This window comes from Bos mutus, chromosome 6 (assembly GCF_027580195.1).
Source record: "Bos mutus isolate GX-2022 chromosome 6, NWIPB_WYAK_1.1, whole genome shotgun sequence".
NCBI lineage: Eukaryota > Metazoa > Chordata > Mammalia > Artiodactyla > Bovidae > Bos > Bos mutus.
In genome coordinates, this window is record NC_091622.1 from 6256882 (window position 1) to 6282638 (window position 25757).

Below are 25757 nucleotides of genomic sequence, written 5' to 3' on the forward strand. Positions count from 1 at the left end.
TGACCTGGGCAGACCAAATCTCAGAATGATTTCATAGAGCAGTGTTTTTACCACCTCCTTGGCCTTCTCAGTGCAGGTGGGAAAGCCTTCAATCCATCCTGTGAAAGTATCTAACATGAATAATAGGTATTTATACCCTTGAGAAACTGGCATCTGGAAGTCCATCTGCCAGCCCTCTCCTGAGTTGGCCCCACGTCTTTGGACAGGCTGGGCCAGCTGGAGTCTTTGAGCTCCGTGAGGATTGTTTAATTGGCAAGTGGGACAAGAGGAGACCACTTGCCTTACAGTTGTTTGGAGGCCTGTCCCTCTGAAGGAACTTTCTAGTCATCTTTGGAGGGCCTTCTCCCCTAAATGAGTGGTGGTGTGTAAGGAGTTAACCAACTTCCATTGGAGGTTCCCAGGCAGAAAAAGGAGTCCCTCCTTTGGGAACCACCCCATATGATCTTCTTGAAAGCTCTCATGCTTAGATTTAAGAGTCTCACCCTCAGTATATGAAGGAGTTTCTGGCAAATCAGTCTGTAGAACTAAGGTGGCAACCCCTATTAGGTCACTGTTCTGTAATGCTGCTCTCTTAGCTGCCTGATCATCTGCTTGGTTCCCTTGTGCCACTTCCATGCTCCCTTTTTGGTGTCCTTTACAGCGGGAGACTGAAACCTCAGCGGGCCAATGGACTGCATCCAAGAGTCTAAGGATTTGATCACCATACTTGATTGGGGATCCTCGGGTGGTCAAGTGGCCTCTTTCTTTCCAAGTATCAACATGTGCATGTAGCACCAGAAAGGCATACTTGGAGTAGGTATAAATGGCTACTCTTTTCCCTTTTCCCAGCTCTAAAGCTGGAGTCAGGGCTATGAGCTCAGCAGATTGGGTTGAAGTACCTGGTAGCAAAGGTTTAGCTTCTGTGGTCTCAAAATTGGAGACTACTATATATTCGGCTCTTCTTTTTCAATCCAAGACAAAGCTGCTTCCATCGGTGTACCAGATTTCCTCAAGATTGGTCAGAGGATCTTCTGACAATCCCTCTTGGGTTTTTTTTTCCAGTGGTCCAAGGTTTCTAGGCAAGAGTGAAAGGGGTGAGAGCCCTCGGGGGTAGGCAGAAGGGTAGCTGAGTTAAGAACCTCACAAGGAAATAGAGTCAGGCCTGGGTTTTCCATCAGCACTGCTTGATATCTGAGGATCCTTTGATCAGGCATCCATAAATGGCCTCTCCCATTCAGGAGTTCTTTCACTTGGTGGCTGGTAAAAATAGTTATTTGTCACCAAGAGAGAGTTTTAAAGCATCTTTTATCAGGACTGCAATAGCTGCAAGATTCTGAAGGCAGGGAAAGACCTCTTTCCAATAAGGGAGTAGGACACTTAGGGACCACCAGAAACTAGTGGGAAAATATTTGTCAGTCAAGCAAAAAGAAGTGCTCAGGTGAATTTTTCTGTGATTGTTTTTCCTGTAGCACCCAAGATGGTACAGGTTTTGGAGGAAAAGGCTCCAGAGTAGGTGGAAGAAAGTAGGTCCAGAGTAGGTCCAAGAAATTCTCGGACCTACCTGCCACATCCACTTGCACCCTTGGCTCCAGCCCTGTGATGGTGATCTGTGACAGATGGGCTGGCTGGAGGGGGCTGCTTCAGTCATGTTGAAACATCATGAAGGAAGGCTTGGCACTTGACCTTGAGGCTCTTGGGTCCCCAGGACAGAGTACCACCCAGTGTCCCCATTGATTACATTTGTACATCAAGGCTGTATATTGTCACCCTGATTATTTAACTTATATGCAGAGTTCATCATGCAAAATGCCGGGCTGGATGAAGCCCAACCTGGAATCAAGATTGCCGGGAGAAATATCAATAATCTCAGATATACAGATGACACCACCCTTATGGCAGAAAGTGAAGAGGAACTAAAGAGCCTCTTGATGAAAGTGAAAGAGGAGAGTGAAAAGGCTGTCTTAAAACTCAACATTCAAAACGTGAAGATCATAGCATCCAGTCCCATCACTTCATGGCAAATAAATGCAGAAACAATGGAAACAGTGACAGACTTTATTTTCTTGGGCTCCAAAATCACTGCAGATGGTGACTGCAGCCACAAAATTAAAAGACACTTGCTCCTTGGAAAAAAAGTTATGACCAGCCTAGACAGCGTACTAAAAAGCAGAAACATTACTTTGCCAACAAAGGTCCAACTAGTCAAAGCTATGGTTTTTCCAGTAGTTATGTATGGATGTGAGAGTTGGACTATAAAGAAAGCTGAGTGCCAAAGAATTGATGCTTTTGAACTGTGGTGTTGGAGAAGATTCTTGAGAGTGCCTTGAACTGCAAAGAGATCCAACCCGTCCATCCTAAAGGAAATCAGTCCTGAATATTCATTGGAAGGACTGATGCTGAAGCTGAGGATGCAATACTTTGGCCATTTGATGCAAAGAACTGACTCATTGGAAAAGACTCTGATTCTGGGAAAGATTGAAGGCAGGAGGAGGAGAAGGCGACAACAGAGGATGAGATGGTTGGATCATCACCGACTCGATGGACATGAGTTTGAGCAACCTCTGGGAGTTGATGATGGACAGGGAAGCCTATCGTGCTGCAGTCCTTGGGGTCGCAAAGAGTCAGACACGACTGAGCGACTGAACTGAACTGGCCCAATGTCCCCCCTGTCTACAGATTAGGCATTTGCCTCGTGCCTTGTCCTCAAGGACTTGGGGTTTGCCATAGGGCTTCCCTGGAGGGTGGCCGGCATCTGGGCATGTGTTTATCTTTCCTTTTCTCCCTTTCCTGGGCCTTGCCTTCCTCTCCTATTCTCTGTTATAAAAGTTATTAGTGGCTGTTCAGACCATCTCATCTAAAAAGGCAACAGGGTCCTGCTGTTGTAACTGTTGTAACTTTATCCTAATGTCTGGTGCACACTGGGATAGGAATTTGTCCTTTAAAGTCACCTGTCCCTCTTAAGAGTCTTAAGTCCAGACTGGTAAACTTTTGGAGGGCATCTTTTAGACTTTCCAGAAGGGCAAGAGGGTTCTGATTGGACTCCTGAATTATTGCTGAGACCAGACACAGTCCCACAAGTGATAGGCTTCCTTCTATTCCTATGGGTGGACTGCCTTAGGGGTAAGTCTTTCTGAAGCTTATCCTACCCAGTACTGTTGCAACCTGAGAGCCAGGCATCCCCAGGTCAAGGTGCAGATCCCCAGACAGGTTGAGGTGTGACAACCTCCTGGAGATCGAATCCCTAGGCAGGTCGAGGCATGTTGACTTCCCAAAAATTGGGTCCCTGGGCAAGTAGAGGCATGTCAATCTCCTGGCACCCTGAGCTGGTGGATCCCTGAGCAGGCCTAGGGATCCTGAGCCTGCTGAGGTTGATGACAAACTCCTGAGGACCAGATCCCTAGGCAGGTCAAGGCAGGTTGACCTCCTGGGACCACAGGCTGGAGCTGGGCATCCCCAAGGTCTCCAGCCTGACCAGTGCTGGGTAGGATTAAGGGGATGTAATCTTAACTCATTGCCAGTTTGTCCACTGTGGATGGGACTAGATATCATGATGTACAGCAATTCAAACCTGTGCCCTAAGACTGGGAACCCAGTGAAGCAGTCATAAGCCTTATCCTCTTACTGCTCTGAGGGATTGTAAGTCACTAATTTCCTCCCCTAGTCCTCTATAAGAGTAGTTTAGGATGTTTCCAATGGTAAACATTTCATTGTCATAGACCCTCTTTAGGTAATAATAGAAGTAGTGACAAAGCAGTGGGTATCTGGTCCTGTTAGGAGCATTAAGAGTATTTTACTAATAAGCTAGGTGGAGTGATGTTGCCTACAAGCAGGTAGGGTCCTGGTTGTAGAACTTAGTAACTGGCTTAAGAACAAATTGATAAGAGGCAACAGACCAGATGTTCCATAAAAGTGGAGTGGATATCTGATCCTGGGGTGTAACTTTAGGAGAAGAGTGGTAAGTGTTTGGGTCCAAAGAGGCTGCAGGGCTAACTCCCAAAGTGGCAAACATTATCCCTGGAAGCCCAACTGCCCTTGAAGGGATGCCACCAACAGATGGACTTCTAACAGGCATTGTGCGCCTGTTGCCAGCCCTAGAAGGTTCACTGAGAGATGCTGTTCTTGCATATGTTGTACGAAACATGGAAGATGAAGGCCTGAATCTCTAGAGGAATTGAATATTATACAGTTATCTTCCTCCCAAGAGCCAACTATTTTCTGGTTGTCCCTCCAGAAGATTTAGAGGCAACTTTGTGGTCCAGGAAGGGACTCAGGGAAAAAGCCTGAAACAGGAGGGAAGGAAACAGGGCACAAATTTTAAAGAATGACATAGCCCAAGGGCATAACATAAATGGATTAAAATCAAATGGGTCCAAGATGCCAAACAAGTCAAATTCAACTAAACCTTGATCCTCAATTTGCAAGCTAAATGACACACCCAAAAAGCACAATGACAGTTCCAAGGCACTATCAAAAGAGTAGGTGGTTGGTTCCCCAATTGTTGGAATGATCCTCCCACTCATTAGCATATGAAATTCAGTGCAGTTCAGTTCAGTTGCTCAGTCCTGTCCGACTCTTTGCGACCCCATGGACTGCAGCACTACAGGCCTCCCTGTCCATCACCAACTCCTGGAGCCTACCCAAACTCATGTCCATTGAGTCGGTGATGCCATCCAACCATCTCATCCTCTGTCCTCTTCTCCTCTCACCTTAAATCTTTCCCAGCATCAGGGTCTTTTCAAATGAGTCAGTTCTTTAGATCAGTTGGCCCAAGTATTGGAGTTTCAGCTTCAGCATCAGTCCTTCCAATGAACATTCAGGACTGATCTCCTTTAGGATGGACTGGTTGGATCTCCTTGTTGTCCAAGGGACTCTCAAGAGTCTTCTCCAACACCACAGTTCAAAAGCATCAATTCTTTGGCGCTCAGCTTTTTTTATAGCCCAAGTCTCACACCCATACATGACTACTGGAAAAACCATAGCTTTGACTCGTTGGAACTCTGTTGGCAAAGTAATGTCTCTGCTTTTTAGTAAGCTGTCTAGGTTGGTCATAACTTTTCTTCCAAGGAGCAAGCATCTTTTAATTTCATGGCTGCAGTCACCATCTGCAGTGATTTTGGAGCCCAAAAAAATAAAGTCTGACACTGCTTCCCATCTATTTGCGTGAAGTGGTGGGACCAGATGCCATGATCTTAGTTTTCTGAATGTTGAGTTTCAAGCCAACCTTTTCACTCTCTTCTTTCACTTTCATCAATAAACTCTTTAGTTCTTCTTCACTTTCTGCCATAAGGGTGGTGTCATCTGCATATCTGAGGTTATTAATATTTCTCCCAGCAATCTTGATTCCAGCTTATGCTTCTTCCAGCCCAACATGATGATCTCTGCATATAAGTTAAGTCATCAGGGTGACAATATACAGCCTTGATGTACTCCTTTCCTGATTTGGAACCAGTCTGTTGTTTCAGTTCTAACTGTTACTTCTTGACCTGCATACAGATTTCTCAGGAGACAGGTCAGGTGGTCTAGTATTCCCATCTCTTTAAGAATTTTCCACAATTTGTTGTGATCCACACAGTCAAAGGCTTTGGCATGGTCAATAAAGCAGAACTAGATGTTTTTCTGGAACTCTCTTGCTTTTTCGATGATTCAACAGATGTTGGCAATTTGATCTCTGAGTCCTCTGCCTTTTCTAAATCTAAACTTGAACATCTGGAATTCATGGTTCACGTACAGTTGAAGTCTAGTTGGAGAATTTTGAGCATTACTTTGCTAGCATGTGAGATGAGTGCTATTGTGTGGTAGTTCGAGCTTTCTTTGGCATTGCCTTTGTTTGGGATTGGAGTGAAGACTGATTTTTCCAGTCCTGTGGCCACTGCTGAGTTTTCCAAATGTCCTGGCATATTGAGTGCAGCACTTTAACAGCATCATCTTTTAGGATTTGAAATAGCTCAACTGGAATTCCATCACCTCCACTAGCTTTGTTTGTAGTGATGCTTCCAACGGCCCACTTGACTTTGCATTCCTGGATGTCTGGCTCTAGATGAGTGATCACACCATCATGATTATCTGGGTCATGAAGGTCTTTTTTTGTATAGTTCTGTGTATTCTTGCCACATTTTCTTAATATCGTCTGCTTTTGTTAGGTCCATACCATTTCTGTCCTTTATTGTACCCATCTTTGCATGATGGCATCTTTGTTGGGCTTCCCTGGTGGCTCAGAGGTTAAAGCACCTGCCTGCAATGTGGGAGACCTGGGTTTGATACTTGGGTTGGGAAGATCCCCTGGAGGAGGAAATGGCAACCCACTCCAGTATTCTTGCCTGGAAAATCCCATGGACAGAGGAGCCTGGTGGGCTATACTCCACAGGGTAGCAAAGAGTCAGACATGACTGAGCAACTTCACTTTCTTCACTTTGCATGAAAAGTTCCCTTGGTATCTCTAATTTTCTTGAAGAGATCTCTTATCTTTCCCAATTCTATTGTTTTCCTCTCTTTCTTTGCATTGATCACTGAGGAAGCCTTTCTTATCTCTCCTTGCTATCCTTTGGAACTCTACATTCAAATGGGTATATCCTTCCTTTCACCGAGCCCATAAAAACCTAACCACAGCCACAATTCATGCTACACCCTGTGGACTGTGCTTCTTTCTGAATCCAAACGAATCTATCTCCTACTTATCACTGTGTCTCTCACTAAATTCTTTTTATGCAATGAGACATCAAGAACCTGAGCTTCATTAGGTCCTAAAACCAGGCACTGTATGTTTTGGCCAGGTTCAAGTCCCGGTCAGACATGACTGAATGACTAAGCACAGCACAGAGTCCCTGCCACATGGGTTTGAGTCCCAATCTTAGGTAAACAGTTTCAAGCACACCTTTAAGAAATGGAAAGATGATTGGAAAGAAATGGAAAGACCTGCCCAATACTTTGTAAATAGTGGCATAGATGGAGAGAGGAGCTGAAGGATGAGAGGAAAAAGCAGTGGGAAAAACATGCCAAGGAACCCCCTTCATAACCTATCAGAAAAACTGTTAAATGCCTAACCTGTGCCCACAGTTTTCATTGTCCTGATGCTTGGCAGAATGAAGATTAAGGACATAAGAACCCTCACCCACTTGGGTAGCAGCTACTAAAGCACAGCAGATAGTGGAGTCTTTAGCACACACTGGAGAGTAGCCCCTGCCAGAGTCCCTCAGTTGCACCCACTACTATTTGCAGGGGGTTGCAGGAAACAAGAAACAAGAGATTGTAAAGGAATTAAGATTTTGTTAGCCGTATGTCCTTCCAGCCATAGGGGCGAGGACCTCCTACATAAAGTGGAGGTCTTCTGGAATCTGAGACTGAGCTATGTGAGCTTTCTGCGGAGTTTGTTTTTGCTGTCCCAGTTTCCAACTCGCTGGGCTTCTCATCACTTTCATTGTGCTGGGTTTCCTTTGCCTTCAGCTTCCACAGCATAAGCTTTCACCGAGCTGTGCTTCTGCTGTGATTGGTCTCTGCCTCACTGGGGCTGAGCTGAGGTTGCTTCAGCCAGGTTAGATCCACATAATGACACAAGATATGTCAAGGGGGGTGTGTAATTTTCTTGGTTCTGTCTCACCACAGCAAAGATTTGAAATGGCAAACCAGTGTTAAAGCTCAGTTTTATTTGGCAAGCAAAATATAGTACATCCTCCAGGGATGAGGGTGGGCTGACCCCAAAAAAGAAGGGAGCTCAGTCTTGCTCCTCTTTTTATGTGCTTTGTCTCCTCCCCCTGAGCCTGCCCTGTGTAAACTGGGCTACCCAGGAGGGCTGTTTGTTTCACCTGAGGTTCTCACTCTGGTCCTCGGATTTTCTTTTGTTCCATTTTTGCAGGCTTTTCCCTTTCTTTTAGCCACCTCCATTTTGGACTCCTTTTTCCTATTCTAACGACCTAACATAATGAATCTATATCTAGCAGGGAAAGAAGTATCCTCTTTGTTTTTCTTCTTTAAGAAACTTAACTCATCTTGGATCTTCCACATACATATTAAAAGCTTTTTGTCAATGTCAAGAACTGTGAGTTCTGGGATATCAACATGATTTCAAGCTAGTAAGTTAGCTTACCACTGTTTCATGAATGCTAGCAGAAGACGTGAACTCCTGAATCAGAGTTAAAAGACTTTACTTAAGGCACAGCAAGCAGCATGAGCTTCATATTCACATCTGTTCTCCTGTCTCCAAGTCCCTCGGGGCAACATGGATGGGCTCGGAAACTCAGATGAATGCCTGAGTATGCACTGGATGCATTATGGAAGAGGATCCCTAAGCTTAGAGAGCCTGAATCTTTTACACTGCTCAGTAAATATAAATGCTCTGTACTCCAGAAGGAGACATTATACTTTCCAATGCTGTTTATTATATTATTATACAAATGCCCTGAAAAGTTGGTCCAGAAATAAAACAGTGTCTCATATCTATATTTATAGTGTTCCCCCTTTTCATTTGTAATGTTGTTTGTTTTTACCTTACCTCTTTTGCCATGGATTAACCTTTCTGGAGGTTGGTTAGTTTGATTAGTCTTTTCAAAGATCAGCATTTCATTTTGTTTTTCCTCTGTTATATGTTTGTTTCTATTTTCTTATTTTCTATATTATTTTACTCTTCCAACTTTTGGGGATTTATTTATTTTTAATTCCAGTATCTAATTTTTTTTTTTTTTTTTACTATACTCTCCTCTTCAACTCTTGAATTACCAAAATTGTGTTTAAAAGTTTGCAAACGGAGATAATTATTTTAAGCTCTTATTTTATTTTTAATTTCTGTGTCCTCATAAGAAGCTATCAGCAGCAACAAATAATTCCAGATCTCACAGGGCTTAGCACAATACAAGTTTATTCCTTGTTCATTTGAAGTCCAACCAAAATGTTTCCTTATAAAGACACAGAGAATAAGCTTCTTCCCTTTTACGCTGCCAGCTTCCTCAACGTATAGCTCCATATGTTTTTGAAGAGGAGGAAGCAGGGCTATGGAATTGCACATGATGTTCATGTGTTCAGGCCTGACAGTACAGGCAATGCTTATATATATATATATATATATATACACACTTATTTATTTGGCTGTGCTGGGTGTTAGTTGTGGCATGTGGGAAAACTTTTAGTTGCAACAGGTGGTATCTAGTTCCTTGACTAGGGATCGAATCCAGGCCCCCTGCATTGGGAGCAAGGGGTTTTTGCCTCTGGACCACCAGGGAAGTCCTCATGTAGCACTTTTCCTCACATTCCATAAGACATAGCCAAGCCTTCTAAATTTACCGGAGGCTGGGAATGACATCTAACTCTTATGTCTGGGACAGATAGAAAAATCAGAATACCTGCCATAATTTTAATGTAGTTATATTATGATAAAAAAAAAATTGTGTTCTGTATGATATCTTTAGAAAATTTGAGATACAGTCAATTTTTGTAAATGTTCTGTGTTTGTTTAAAAAATAATGTATATTTTCCAATTAGTGAACACAGGCTTCTGTATACATCACTTCAGTTCAGTTCAGTCACTCAGTCGTGTCCAACTCTTTGCGACCCATGAATTGTAGCATGCCAGGCTTCCCTGTCCATCATCAACTCCCAGAGTTCACTCAAACTCACGCCCATCGAGTTGGTGATGCCATCCACCCATCTCATTCTCTGTCGTCCCTATCTCCTCCTGCCCCCAATCCCTCCCAGCATCAGAGTACTTTCCAATGAGTCAACTCTTCGCATGAGGTGGCCAAAGTACTGGAGTTTCAGCTTTAGCATCATTCCTTCCAAAGAACACCCAGGGCTGATCTCCTCTAGAATGGACTGGTTGGATCTCCTTGCAGTCCAAGGGACTCTCAAGAGTCTTCTCCAACACCACAGTTCAAAAGCATCAATTCTTCGGCGCTCAGCTTTCTTCACAGTTCAACTCTCACATCCATACATGACCACTGGAAAAACCATAGCCTTGACTAGATGGACCTTTGTTGGCAAAGTAATGACATAAATGAAATCAAATTTGTTAATTTTATTGCTCAAATTATCTACATTCTTATTGGTCTTTTTAAAAATATATATATATTTTACATACAACATTGTGTAGGTTAAAGGTATACAATATGTTAATTTGATTCATTTATATAATTTGATTGTCATTGTAGTGATATTAGCACCTTTATCATATCATATATGATCACTTCTTTTTTGTGATAGGAATAATTAAGATCTAGTCTCTTAGCAAGTTTGGTGTTTATAATACAATAATGTTATCTAAATTCAGTATTCAGTTCAATTCAGTTCAGTATACTGTGCTTTAGATCCATAGGACTTATTCATCTACTGGTTGCAATCTTATTGGCTTTCTTATCTACTTTAAATATTAATGACCAAGAGATATGAGTTAGAAATTTCCCACAATGTTGATGGGCATGTCACTTTCTCTTTATAGTTATTTTGAGGCTATGATAGTAAACAGTGTAAGTTTACAATGTGGTATCCTTTTGATTATGTCCTGTTATTTTTATTGACTTCCCTTCTTTATTGGGGATATTTTTTCTTTACAAAATACTTTGTCTGATATTTATTATAGTTATAATACTTTCTTTTGGTTAAATTTTCCTGGTTCTGAAATTCTGACTGTATATGTTTTGGACTTTATTCTCCTTCTGTCTTCAATTAATTTAAAAAAATTTTTTTACCTTTTTATCTTGATTGTTTTATTCTATGTAATTTCTCATTTTACATAAAAATCTTCCATTAGCTGTCTCCTCCATTGTAACTATCTGCTGTTTAACATTGAATATTTACTTTTAATTATCATATTTTTTTATTTCTGGGAGATCACTTCCTCTAATTCTGCCTAAATCTCTTGCTGATTAGTCATATTTTTAACCTCCCTCCCCCATCTTAAAACTTCTTGAGCCACCAGGGAAGCCCATCTTTAAATGTATAAATATACTTAATTTATTTTCTAATATATTCCTTGTATTTGTGCATTTTTAATATCCAAGTTCCTGTTCTTTTATGTGACACTTGTTTATGGTGGCTTAGTTTCTCACGTGTCTTGTTATGTTTCTTTTAACATGAACTTCTATTTACAATAAACCACAACCTTTTGAACTTTTAAAATTCATTCCTCCAAGGAGGATTTGTGTTGCTTTCCACAATAGGTATGAAGACATTTCAGACCTGGGTCCCGTTTAAACTGGTCCAGATATGAAATTTTTAGCTTATGATATTCTTCACCAGGTGAACAGTGTAAATTTTGATCCTAAACCCATCTCTGAACCTTCCAGTAGCTACAGATTCTCAGGAGTCCTCGCCCTCCCACCCCCACCCTCAACCCCAAGCTCTTCTAGACAGTTTTCTTTCCTGCTTAACTCTGTGAATGGTTATTCACTCACTTGCTTCTTGTGAACCCTTCCTTGCAAATGGCTTTTCCTGAGCATGACTCTTAGGCTGGACGGTTGTTGACGGAGCTCTCTGCTCTGGGCAGATGCACAGCTCTAAACGGCCTGTGCATATAGGTTCCCCCAGGGCACCCAGCTGCTTCCATTCCCACCTCCTTCCCTACACTCACACTCCTGCTCTTCTGCAGCCTCTGCCATCCATTTAGAAAGTGTCATTAGTATTTTATCTAGCAACTTTTCAGTTAATTTAGAGAATTATGAATGAATTTCTCTTTTATTTTTTCAAATAGCATTTAAATACAGTATAAAAATGGTACAGATATTTGTGAGAGACATGGTTGTCTTGTCATTTTCTTTTCTCTTGCTAATGCCAGAGGCCTCAGTGAATTGGTATATCATTTAAAATAACACCATCAGTGCTCAGAATTGGTGAATTCTGAATGGCATACCGATTAGAATTACTGTTCATATGAGGCCTGTGAAAATCCAGTCCTCATTCTCCCACTAGGTAACTTTGTGAACTTCTCTGGTGTTAAGCCACCCTTTGAGACTTGATTTTTTTCCTCATTTCTATGTTCCACTGGTTTATCTAGTATATATTCCCAAGTGAGTTACAGAGAGATAGGTCACGTGGGAGATCTTGATCTCTGTGACCAAATGTTGCCTGCAGCAGCGTGACCTCCTTGCCAAACACTGAGTTCCTAGTAGATAGACTCTTCTTTTTATCTCAGTGTGCCAGACAACCATAATTTTCCATGTGCAGTGTGTTGTGAAAAAGGTTAAGAAGTGTGATCTAGATCTTCTAACAGCCCTTCCATCTTTAAAGCTACTTTTCCTCTCTGGTACTTGCTTAGTAAAAAAGTATATTGTATCCAAGAGAGAAGGCAGGCAGGTTTTACGTAGAGTTGTTTTGAACTGAAATCTTCAAAAGGAGCTGCGTGTCTTTGTGAATGAGGAAAATCTCAAGAACTTTGTGCTAAGTGACCTGTTAGAGCCAGTAATGCCATTATAGGATTTGAATGAGCCAAGGCCTTTGATGGCTCCTTGGACCATATTTTCTTATAACTAGTTTCATTGTGCTTCTTCATCTCCTCACTTTTGTGCGGCTTCATGTCCTTTCCTTTTTCTTTTTTTTTTAATATTAATAGTTGTATGCCTTTGCTTCACTTTGTTTTCAATCCCTCTTTTCTCTGGTATTTTGAACAGTTTGAAATAAGAGTCTGGATTTCATTTACCAAGGACTCACACCCTGCTAAAACCTATTAAAATCAATGATTGATTTTGCTTATACATGAAAGCATGGATCCCAACATGCTCTGCTTCTGTTTCTAGCATGATTCTGAGTCATGCTTTAAGAATAATATTTAGCACTTAGCAACCCAGAGTTTAGTTTGTCCCTGAAATCACATTGTTTGGTTTGGGATGTAGTGTGTTTTTGAAACAATGGATTCTTGTCTCCACTCCAGACTTAGCAAATCTGAACCTCCATGAGTGCATGAGTGGAGGTCAGAGAATGCAGTTTTGTATTTTTAGTTCTGGGAACTACTTCTCTGGAAACAACTGAAAGAGCACATTATTTGGCTATAAAAATGGAGGTAGCATTGAAGAAGACTTAACAGAAGAGCTTTTTTTTGAAAAAAAAAAAAAAAAGATTGTCTTTGAAGGATGAATCAAATATTTGCCTGATGAGGAAGACTAGGGAAGGACAGAAGTGCCTGAGTTGAGGCACAAGAGTGAGACCCCATGTCCTGTCTTTGAGAGCTGTGAATGGTCTAGTATGACTTAGATTGATGCCAATATAGGAAGTAGAAATAACAGAAGAAGGATCAGGAAAGTAGATTAGGACTAAATTGTGGAGTTTTGATTGATAAAGAATTACTTTTTCTTTCATGGGAAATAAAAGCCATCAAAGGATTCATAAATATGGCAGTAATGGGGCAAGATTTTTGTTTTACATTATAACCATGGCAGCAATGTGGAGGATGAATTCAAGGGAAAAGAAACTGGAGACAATGAATCCAATTGAAGATTTAGTTAGAGTATCTCGGAATGATTATAAGACAGTAGTTGGGGAAATGAAGGAAAAGGGCATAGATTTAGAATCATTCATTTACTCAATAAATATCTGCTGACTATTTTGTATATGCTATCTGTGAGCCCTGTGCTAGGCTGGTAGGGAAAAAACAAACCAAACCATGAATATTCTAAGACAAATAAAAAATATGTAATGTGTGTTTGTATGTGTATGCATGTATATGTAGATGAAAAAAATAAAAGTATTTTTAAAATAATGGTATCCTCTTTGTGGAAAAAATAAAAATAATTTTACTTTCTTAGACATTCTTGAATTTTCATAAGTGACTGCAGTATCAGTGTATCACATTTAAAAACTTCTAATTTTGAAAATTAAAAACTTTTCTAATTTTATATTTGCCTCCAAAACTCTAGGGGAAAAGATAGTCGTATGAACAGCCAAAGTAGCAATACAGTAGTTATAATAAGAGATATATTAAAAAAACAAAAAGGCAAGCAGTAGTATCTAAACATGCCTTCAAGAGACAAGGCATCTTCATGAAGGAAGCAGCATTTCAAGTGAAGCTTGTAAGGCTTGTGGGAGTCCCAGAGAAGTGATACTCCAAACAAAGGAAACTCAAATTAATTGGAAAATTAATCTGAGTGGGTAGGCAGATTCTGAAGTCTTATATTGTTCATGAAAGTGTTTAGAATTTATCTTATAATCTATTATGAAAATGCAAGCAGAAAGAAAACAGCAAATATTCACACCATGAAGGCCCTTCTGCAGCAGTACAGAAGTTAGATTGAGGTGATGTGGAGTGGAATTAGAAGCAGGTAGGAAAATCAATAAAAAGGCACTTGTGATAGTTTAGGTGAGAATTAGCAGGTGTTAGTGATTTGGTCAGATGAGTGGAGTGGTATTTGTATGTGTTTGTCTGCATGTGTATGTGTGTGTATCTGTGTGTATGAAGCACAAATGTGCTTGGCAGTAGATAGTCAAAGGAGCAGAAATTATCTAACTTCTGATGTCTATCAAGTTACTCTTTGTTCTCTCAAATGAGAGGATAATGGTGTTATTCACTGTAAAAGGAAATACATGACTAAGAGACTGGTGAGTTATGATGAACTGAAGGTACATGTGGGATATTTAAGTGGAAAATTTTCTTGGGCAGATGTGTATGTGTGCGCATGCTAAGTCACCTCAGTCGTGTCCGACTCTGTGACCCTATGGACTGTAACCTGCCAGGCTCCTCTGTCCATGAGATTCTCTAGGCAAGAATAATGGAGTGGGTTGCCATACCTTTCTCCAGAGGATCTTCCCGACCTAGGGACTGAACCCATATCTCTTATGTCTCCTGCATTGGCAAGTGGATTCTTTACCACTGGTGCCACCTGGGAAGCCCATATATGAGTATGCTGCTGCTGCTGCTGCTAAGTCGCTTCAGTCGTGTCCGACTCTGTGCAACCCCCTGGACTGCAGCACACCAGTTTCCTCCGCCCATGGGATTTTCCAGGCAAGAGTACTGGAGTGGGTTGCCATTGCCTTCTCTAATATATGAGTATAGACCTCCTTAAAAAGATAAAGATTAAAAAGTTAATAAGATTTGGTGACTGATTAGATATAGTTGGAAGGGATGGTGGTAAGGTACTCAAATATAGGAAAAAGAGGGAAATGTTGAAGAGGAATGAAATACTGTTTGACCTTGAGCATTATAATTATTTAATGACTATGTAGCAAAGTGATTAAAAATGTGACCTCTCATGAAGCTCTAGACTACTTGATTTAAAATCCTAGCTTTAACACTAGCTGAGTATATCCTCATGAGCAAATTACTTAACCTCTATGAGGCTCAGGTTCCTCATCTGTAAAATAGAATTAATATCAGCCTTAACCCCAGAGTTGCTGTGAGAATGAAATAGTTTATGAAGGGCACTAGAAGTAATACCTGAAGCATAATTAGTATGTTAGTATTCAGGTTATTTAGGAAAATGAAGCAATTTTGGTGGCTCAGACGATAAAGCGTCTGCCTACAATGCGGGAGACCTGGGTTCAATCCCTGGGTTGGGAAGGTCACCTGGAGAAGGAAATGGCAACCCACTCCAGTATTCTTGCCTGGAGAATCCCATGGACAGAGGAGCCTGGTAGGCTACAGTCCATGGGGTCACAAAGAGTCAGACACAACTGAGTGACTTCACTTCACTTCTGTGAAGAAAAAAAAGTCTTTGTTCCTTTACTACCATTGAGAAGGTAGCCGCTCTGTGTTTTGGTCCATGGGTCAAAATGATGCAAAAGGACTAGAGTTTTCAATAGAAAAAATAGCTGATGCTGCAGTCAGTTTTGAAATCTAGTTCACAGTTGTTCAGAAGGTAAGAAGGTAAGACAAAGAGCAGACCTGTGACTATTTCTCAAGACAGCTCTGTTGTGTTCATCACGACCATGAGGTGCTCTTGTTCTTTTCCGGGCATAGCAGATTATTTCAAATCTCTCAGCTAGGTAGTTAGAAGACACATTTCTCACTTAACGTCCTAACCATTGCTTCCTTGTTCTTATAATAAAGCATTACAGACCCAGATGTTAGCCACCAAAGGGAAATGGAAGCCTGGAATATGACGTTTGGCTATGTTCTCTCATGGCTGAATCATACTGATTATATTTTTTTGTATCTTAAGAAAACTACAGAAAAATAGGCAGGCTTTCAAGGCTTTAGTGATTTTTTTTCTTCTTAGATGCAATAGGTGAATGGATTTTAAGACAAATGAGTACATTTCCAAGGTTTTATTTTATTTTTCTGAAATGGTAAATAAATCATGTGGTTTGATTATGAAAAGATCCACTTCTTTTCATGACAAAGGTGCCAGCTGATTCACGTATCTTTTCAGATTCTTATTTTTCTCAGAAGAATACTTTTGAGTATCTGTTGTGTGACAGTAATTGTTCTAGGTACTATTTGCATATTTTAATGAATTTAATATGCAAACAGCCTCATGAAGTAGGTACTATTATATAGCATTTTATAGGTTAGCAAATTGAGAAACAGATTAAGTAGTTTGCCTTGAAAGTGAAAGTGAAGTCGCTCAGTCGTGTCCAACTCTTTGTGACTCCATGGACTATAGCCTACCGGGCTCCTCCATCCATGGGATTTTCCAGGCAAGAGCACTTGAGTGGGTTGCCATTTCCTTCTCCAGAGGATCTTCCCGACCCAGGGCTCGAATCTGGGTCTCCTGCAATGTAGGCAGACGCTTTACCATCTGAGCCACAAGGGAAGCCCTAGTAAAGGATACACAAATCTTTATTTATTATTAATAAATCTTTATTTATTATTATTAATAAATCTTTGTTTATTATTAATAATAAATTTTATTTATTATTAATAAAATCTTTATTATTAATAAATCTTTATTTATTATTGTGTATCTTTAGTAAAGGATACACAAATTCATTGCACTCTTAAAGTGCAACATCACAAAGGCCATTTACTAAAAACCCACAGCCAACATAGTACTCTGGTGAAAAGCTGAAAGCCTTTTCACTAAATGCAGGAACAAGACAAGGATGCTCACTCTCACAGGCCTAGGTAACACTCATGGTTACCAAAGGGGAGAGGGAAGCAGAGGAGGGACAAATTAGGGGTATGGGATTAATAGATACAAACAACTATTACATATAAAATAGATAAGCAAGAAAGATATACTGTATAGCACAGGAAATTATACTCATTATCTTATAATAACCTGGAATGGAGTTTAATCTGCAAAAATACTGAATCACTATGCTGTACACATGAAACTAACACAATACTGTAAATCAACTACACTTCAATTTTTTTTTAAGTACTTTACATAAGTTATCTCATTTGATAGTCACAAAAAGCTTACAAGTAATTTTTGTCTCCATTTTCAAATGAGAAAATGAGGTTCAATGAGTTTACTTACTCAAGGCTGCATGAAATAATGAAGTTGGGACAAGAATTTAGGCCTGTCCAATGCTTTTTCCACCAGTCCATCTTCTTTTTTTTTTTTTTTTCCAACTACAATTTTATTTTATTTTTAAACTTTACAAAATTGTATTAGTTTTGCCAAATATCAGAATGAATCTGCCACAGGTATACATGTGTTCCCCATCCTGAACCCTCCTCCTTCCTCCCTCCCCATACCATCCCTCTGGGTCGTCCCAGTGCACTAGCCCCAAGCATCCAGTATCATGCATTGAACCTGGACTGGCAACTCATTTCATACATGATATTTTACATGTTTCAATGCCGTTCTCCCAAATCTTCCCACCCTCTCCCTCTCCCACAGAGTCCATAAGACTGTTCTATACATCAGTGTCTCTTTTGCTATCTCATACACAGGGTTATTGTTACCATCTTTCTAAATTCCATATATATGCGTTAGTATACTGTATTGGTGTTTTTCCTTCTGGCTTACTTCACTCTGTATAATAGGCTCCAGTTTCATCCACCTCATTAGAACTGATTCAAATGTATTCTTTTTAATGGCTGAGTAATACTCCATTGTGTATATGTACCATAGCTTTCTTCTCCATTCATCTGCTTCCATGTCCTGGCTATTATAAACAGTGCTGGGATGAACATTGGGGTACACGTGTCTCTTTCCCTTCTGGTTTCCTCAGTGTGTATGCCCAGCAGTGGGATTGCTGGATCATAAGGCAGTTCTATTTCCAGTTTTTTAAGGAATCTCCACACTGTTCTCCATAGTGGCTGTACTAGTTTGCATTCCCACCAACAGTGTAAGAGGGTTCCCTTTTCTCCACACCCTCTCCAGCATTTATTACTTGTAGACTTTTGGATCTCAGCCATTCTGACTTCCACCAGTCCATCTTCTTAATTTCATAAATAGTAATTCCATTGTGCCTGTGCAAGGTAGAAGAGGCATGGGGCAAAATGGGACATTTTTTGAAATAGATTTTTTTTTACTGAATCATATAAAAGTGCAAACTAAGGTAAACATTTACAATTAGTACTGTATTTAATACCCAAACTGAATTTCAAGTGAAGAGTTATTAGATTATTTCCTTCCCTCTTCTTCTTTCCTTTCTTTCTTACTATAAGATCGAATCTTACCAATCTCATTTTAGAAACTGCATTTCTTCACAATGAATATATTAGAAATTAGGCCATCCTCTTTACCTGCCTGTTGATCTTTAAAATTTTTTTCTTAAATGAATTTTAAGTGTTTCTGAAAAGAATTGAAAAATATTGTTTGATTTTATTTAAAGCCTTTTTAGAAACTGATCTCCCACTGTTTTTATTCACTAAGATCAGTCTTGAAATAATTGTGACAATATCATAGCCTAGTACAGTTTATCCTTTTTTTGTTTGTTTTAACTCACAAAACACTTTGGAGGTTAATCAATTTTCTCTGTTACACAAATACATTAATAAAACAACAGTGTTTTAGAACATTCTAGAGCCATATTCTCTAAGTTTCTGCTTAGAGGATGATCCTATGTAGGTATAGTACTCTTCTGGAGCTTACTCCAAATGTAAGAATAATGGGTATGTTCTGAGTTTGTTATAAATATGAGAAATAACTGCAGGAGAATATTTATAAGTAAAATATATAGAAAAGCAAATAAGGGAATGGAAGGAGAGGTGGTAGCTAAGAACTCAGGACAGCTTCTTTCTTGCTGATTTACTCTTTCTGAAAAGAAAAAGAGTCTAATCACTGCGCTCCCAAAGGTCTTAAAAATATACCTTCTGGTTAGTGGTCATGCTATGGAAACATTTGCTGGTTTTCATCCTTGAGCTGAATTCTGTGGATGGAGAAGCAGACCGAAAATGAAGGAAAGGCTGTTTAATAAAGTCATATAAAGTCGGCCTATTAATTTTTTGCTCCAGTTACGACAATGTTATTTCTAGTCATATGACAATCCAGTCATAATCAGAATGGTCTTACAAGATATAAAACCTTGGGCCCTGAGTTTGGGGCCACATTCACTCATATAGACAAGTAGTCGGCAATTGCAGAACATGGAAACATGAGTCAACAGTGGCTTTTTAATTTGGTGCTATGGTTTCCATATCTACAATCACTTCACACGTTCCTTTACTTTGTATCATGAATTGGGTGATTCTCTTTTTCATGTATGCTTTTTAGCATGCTCTCTGTTGTGATTTCTTGTTCCTATGGGCTACTACTTATTTAATATTTATTTTATTATTATTTTTAATACCAAAAACATTTTGTATTGGGGTATAGCTGATTAACAATGTTGTGATTGTTTCAGATGAACAATGAAAGGACTCAGCCATACATATACATATAACCATTCTCCCCCAAATCCCCCACATCCAAGCAGGCACATAACGTTGAGCAGAGTTCCATGTAATGTAAAATAGGTTTTTGTTAGTTATACATTTTAAATATAGCACTGTATACACATGACCTTCCCAAAGTCCTTAACTATCCCTTCCTCCCCTGCAACTATGAGTTTGTTTTCTGAGACTCTTTATGTTTTGTAAGTAAGTTCATTAGCATCATTTCTTTTTAGGCTCCACATATAAGGGATGTCATATGATATTTCTCCTTCTCTGTCTACTTACTCCACTCAGTATGAACTCTATAGGTCTATCCATGTTGCTGCAAATGGCCTTATTTCATTCTTTTTAATAGCTGAGTAATTTTGTTGTTGTTCAATCAGTCAGTTGTATCCAACTCTTTGCAACCCCATGGACTGAAGCAAGCCAGGCTTCCTTGTCCTTTTCCATCTCCTGGAGCTTGCTCAAACTCATGTCCATTGAGTTGGTGATGCCATCCAACCATCTCATCCTCTGCCATCCCCTTGACCTCTTGCCTTCAATCTTTCCCAGCATTAGGGTCTTTTCTAATGAGTTGGCTCTCCGCATCAGGTGGCCAAACCAATGGAGCTTCAGCTTCAGCATCAGTTCTTCTAATGAATATTCAGGGTTGATTTCCTTTAGGATTGTCTGGTTGGATCTCCTTGCAGTCCAAGGGACTCTCATGAGTCTTCTCCAATACCACAGTTCAAAAGCATCAATTCTTCAGCACTCACCCTTCTTTAAAGGTAATCAGTCCTGAATATTCATTGGAAGGACTGATGCTGAAGCTGAAGCTCCATTATTTTGGCCACCTGATGTGAAGAACTGACTCATTGGAAGAGACCCTGGTGCTGGGAAAGATTGAAGACAGGTGGAGAAGGGGACAACAGAGGATGGATGAGATGGTTGGATGGCATCACTGACTCAGTGGACATGAGTTTGAGCAAGCTCCAGGAGTTAGTGATGGACAGGGAAGCCTGGTGTGCTGCAGTCCACAGGGTAGCAAAGAGTCAGACATGACTGAGAGACTGAACTGAACTGAACAGCCTTCTTTATGGTCCAACACTCATATCCATACATGACTAATGGAAAACCGATAGCTTTGACTATATAGACCTTTGTCAGGAAAGTAATATCTCTGCTTTTTAATATGCCTTCTAGGTTCATCATAGCTTTTCTTCAAGGAGAAAGCGTCTTTAAATTTCATGGCTGCAGTCACTGTCTACAGTGATTTTGGATCCCAAGAAAATCTGTCATCATTTCCATTGTTTTCCCATCTATTTGCCATGAAGTGATGGGACCAGATGCCATGATCTTAGCTTTTTGAATGTTGAGTTTTAAGCCAGCTTGTTCACTCTCCTCTTTCACCTTCACCAAGAGGCTCATTAGTTCCTCTTCACTTGCTTCCATAAAGTGGTATCATCTATGTATCTGAGGTTGTTGATATTTTTCCCGGGAATCTTGATTCCAGCTTGTGCTTCATCCAGCCTGGCATTTTTCACAATGTGCTCTGCATATAAGTTAAATAAGCAGAGTGACAATATACAGTTTTGTCGTACTCCTTTCCCAATTTTGAACCAGTCATTTTTCCACGTCTGGTTCAAATTGTTGCTTCTTGACCTGCATACAGGTTTCTCAGGAGACAGATAAGGTGGTCTGGTATTCCCATCTCAAGAATTTTTCCACAGTTTGTTGTGATTCACATAGTCAAAAATGTTACCATAGTCAATGAAGCAGAAGTAGATGTTTTTCTGGAATTCTCTTGCTTTTTCTATGCTCCACCAGATGTTGGCAATTTCATCTCTGGTTCCTCAGCCTTTTCTAAATCCATTTTGTACATCTGAAGTTGGTGGTTCACATACTGTTGAAGCCTAGCTTGAAGGATTGTGAGCATGACCTTGCTATCTTGTGAAATGTGTACAATTGTGCAGTAATTTGAAAATTCAATAGTCCATTGTGTGTGTGTGTAGTATATATATATACCTACCACATCATCTTTATCCAGTTCTCTGTTGATGGACATTTAGGTTGTTTCCATGTCCTGGCTATTGTAAACACTGCTGCAATGAACATTGGGGTTCATGTATCTTTTGGGGCCATGTTTTTCTTTGGGTGTATAACCAGGAGTGGGATTGCAGAGTCCTCTGGTAGCTATTTTTAGTTTTTCAAGGAACCTCCATGCTATTCTCCATAGTGGCTATACCAATTTACATTCCCACCGACAGTGCAGGAGGGTTCCCTTCTCTCCACACCCTCCCCAGCATTTGTTGTTTGTGGACTTTTTGATGAAAGGATGGGATATTTTTTTTACTTACCATATCTCCTGTACCAAAACTATGGTTGTTACAGCTCGGGAGAGTGAGGGAGCATAGCCAAGGATAGGGGGAAGTCCACCCCTCCTTGCCCCATCTATAGATAGTGTGATTTCCCCCAAGCTAAGAAAATCCTTCATTTTCCTATATTTTGTTTAATTTTCTCTTTCTCCTCTGTGTTGTCAGAGCACTTAGTTCATACTTCTGATATGGAATTTGCAATCTAATATATATGGGGTTATTATTATTATTGTCATTAATTTTGGCTGTGTTGGGTCTTAGTTGTGGCACATGAAATCTTCTTCCTTGTGTCATGCGGGATCTTTCCTTGTGCACAGACTCTTGAGTTGTGGCACTTAGGCTCTGGAGTGAGCATGTTTCAGTATTTGTAGCATGTGGGCCTCATTGTCCCGTGGCATGTGGTATCTTAGTTCCCCTACCAGGGCTCAGGCCCATGTGCCCTGCATTGTAAGGCAGACTCTTAACCACTGGACTACCAAAGAAGTCCCATGTGTGGGATTTTTTAACATGTTTTTTATTTGTCTCTACTGCTTGAAGATAGACATTCTATTAGATTCAGCTTTGTATTGTTCTCTAACACCCATCTAAATCATTCAATATGCATAGTAGATACTAAATAATGTGAAATGAACCAGTGAGACCAATATTTATATTTGTGTTTTCTACCTATATGTATTTTTTTTACAATGCACATTTTCGTTTCTTTCTTTCTTTATTTATTTATTGGCTGTGCTGGGTCTTTGTTACTACACAGACTTTTCTCCAGTTGTGGCAAGCAGGGGCTACTCTCTAGTTGTGGTTTGCAGGCTTCTCATTGCGGTACATTCTCTTGTTGCAGAGCACAGGCTCTAGGCACATGGGCTCAATAGTTGTAGTTCCTAGGCTGTGGAGCATAGGCTCAATAGTTGTGGCACACCTCAGCATGTGGGATCCTCCTGGACCAGGGGTTGAACCTGTGTCTCCTGTATTGGTAGGTGGATTCTTTACCACTGAGCCACCAGGGAATCCCTGCACATTTTCTTACGTTACTTTCTTAAGGAAAAAAAAAATTAGATTGTGTTATCTGAAGAATATGCTAATTCCTAGATAATTCCTTTCTTGTTGATGATCTGTGTAGTTGGTAACTATCAGCACAGGCCTCTCAGAGTTTTAGAGTCACACCAGAAGCGGATACCAGTGAGCCCTACATGCACACTAAGAAGAAAAGTCATGCTTGGCTGATTGTCACTCTCGGTGCCAGGCCTGGCCAGGGTCAGAAGCCTTGTTCTTGACTGACGCCTGTTAGTTAGCCTCTGTGCGGTAGCTAGGGAGCAGGGCTGCTTATTGATGATGGTTCTGATAACTACAGGCGCACTAAGTAGTTTTATTTATCCACATGTTTTATTTCATCTAATCCTGTGGTGTGGGCACAGAGAAGGTGACTGACTTTGCCAAAGTCACACAGTGGCACGTAAGGGAGCCTGACATTCAAACCCCTACAGTTTACCGCTAATCATTTTTTTTTTCTTAAACTAAACATATGCATTTTTAACAGTTTTTATTTACTTTTTATTTTTGCTTATGCTGGGTCTTTATTGCTTTGTAGGGGCTTTCTCTAGTTGTGGAAATTGCGGGCTACTCTTCCTTGCAGTGTGCCAGCTTTCTCATTGCACTAGTTTCTCTTGTTGTGGGGCATAGGCTCTCAGATGTGCAGGCCTCGGTAGTTGTGGCTTGTGGACTCAGTACTTATGGCGCCCAGGCTTAATTGCTCCATGGCATGTGGAATTCTCCTGGACCAGGGGTCGAACCCATATCCCCTGCCTTGGCAGGTGGATTCTTATCCACTGTGTCACCAGGGAAGTCTTGCCTATAGTTTCTATTCTTAACCACAATATTTTTCTGTCAAAAAGAGAATGAATTAAAAGAACAGTAAATTGAATTTTCTCATAAAATAGACGATTTATATGTATGTTTAATGATCTTCTGATGCTGGGAGGGATTGGGGGCAGAAGGAGAAGGGGATGACAGAGGATGAGATAGCTGGATGGCATCACTGACTCGATGGATGTGAGTCTCAGTGAACTCCGGGAGTTGGTGATGGACAGGGAGGCCTGGCATGCTGCGATTCATAGGGTCACAAAGAGTCGGACACGACTGAGCAACTGAACTGAACTAAACTGAATGACCTTTTGCCTAACTTTTAATACAAGTGACAACTAAGGTATATAATGTATTGATTATCATGCACAGCAAGTACTAAGTACTAGAATGTTTAAGTAAGTTAAACAAGACAACTCAGTAATGAAACATTTAAAATTAAAATATATGCTGTTTCATTTTTACTATTTAAAAGAGTTTTTACCTTCTTTAGTCGTTCAGTCACTAAGTCGTGTCCAGCTCTGCAACCCCATGGACTGTAGCACACCAGGCTTCCTGTGCTTCACTGTCTCCCAGAGTTTGCTCAAATTCATGACCACTGAGTCAGTGATGCTATCTAACCATCTCATTCTCCTTCCCCATCTCCTTTTGCCTTCATTCTTCCCCAGGATCAGGGTCTTTTCCAGTGAATCAGCTCTTTGCATCAGGTGGCCAAACTATCAGAGCTTCAGCTTCAGCATCAGTATCAGTCCTTCCAATGAATATTCAAGGTTGATTTCCTTTAGAATTGACTAGTTTGATTTCCTTGCAGTCCAGGGGACTCTCGATAGTCTTCTCCAGCACTACAATTGGAAAGCATCAGTTCTTTGGCCCTCAGCCTTCTTAATGGTCCAACTTTCACATCCATACATGACATCTGGAAAAACCACAGCTTTGACTATACGGACCTTTGTCAGCAAAATGATATCTCTGCTTTTTAATACACTGTCTAGGTTTGTCATAGTTTTCCTTTCAAGGAGCAAGCATCTTTTAATTTCATGGCTGCAGTCACCATCCACAGTGATTCTGGAGCCCAAGGAAATAAAGTCTGTCACTGTTTCCATTGTTTCCCCATCTATTCACCATGAAGTGATGGGACTGGATGCCATGATCTTAGTTTTTTTGAATGTTGGGTTTCAAGCCAGCTTTTTCCACTCTCCTCTTTCACCCTCATCACGAGGCTTTAGTTCCTCTTTGCTTTCTACCATTTGAGTGGTATCATCTATATATCTGAGGTTGTTGATATTTCTCCTGGTAATCTTGATTCCAGCTTGTGAGTCATCCAGCCCAGCATTTTGCACAATGTAGTCCGCATATAGGTTAAATAAGCAGGGTGACAATATATAGTGTTGACATACTCCTTTCCCAATTTTGAACCATTCTGTTGTTCCATGTAATATCCTAATTTCTTAATCTGTGACTTTATTTTCTACAAACCAGAAAAAGAAGTAATTATTTTTATCAAAACTATGAAATTCAGAAATATTTCTTTGTGGAGATATTTATAGACATTCTTGGAAAGAAGTTTGTGAAAAGGTAGGTCACTTCATAGATTTTTGCAGTCTTCCTTAAAAAAAAAAAAAAGCTTCCTACTGCAATAACCTATAGAGAAAATAAAATTCTTAATCATTATGTTATCTTTCAAAATGAAGATCTTTTTTATTCTTGACCTGAAATTTATTAACACTCATAACTTTATCTTGGACCCTTAGCTGAATTTTTTTTTATCATTTGATACTTTACCACAATTTCACTATACAATATATTTTAACAAAGTTTTATCATTAATGGTGTTCACACTCTAAAACACAATTCAGATTGATTCTGAATCCAGAAATATAAAGCTCCTG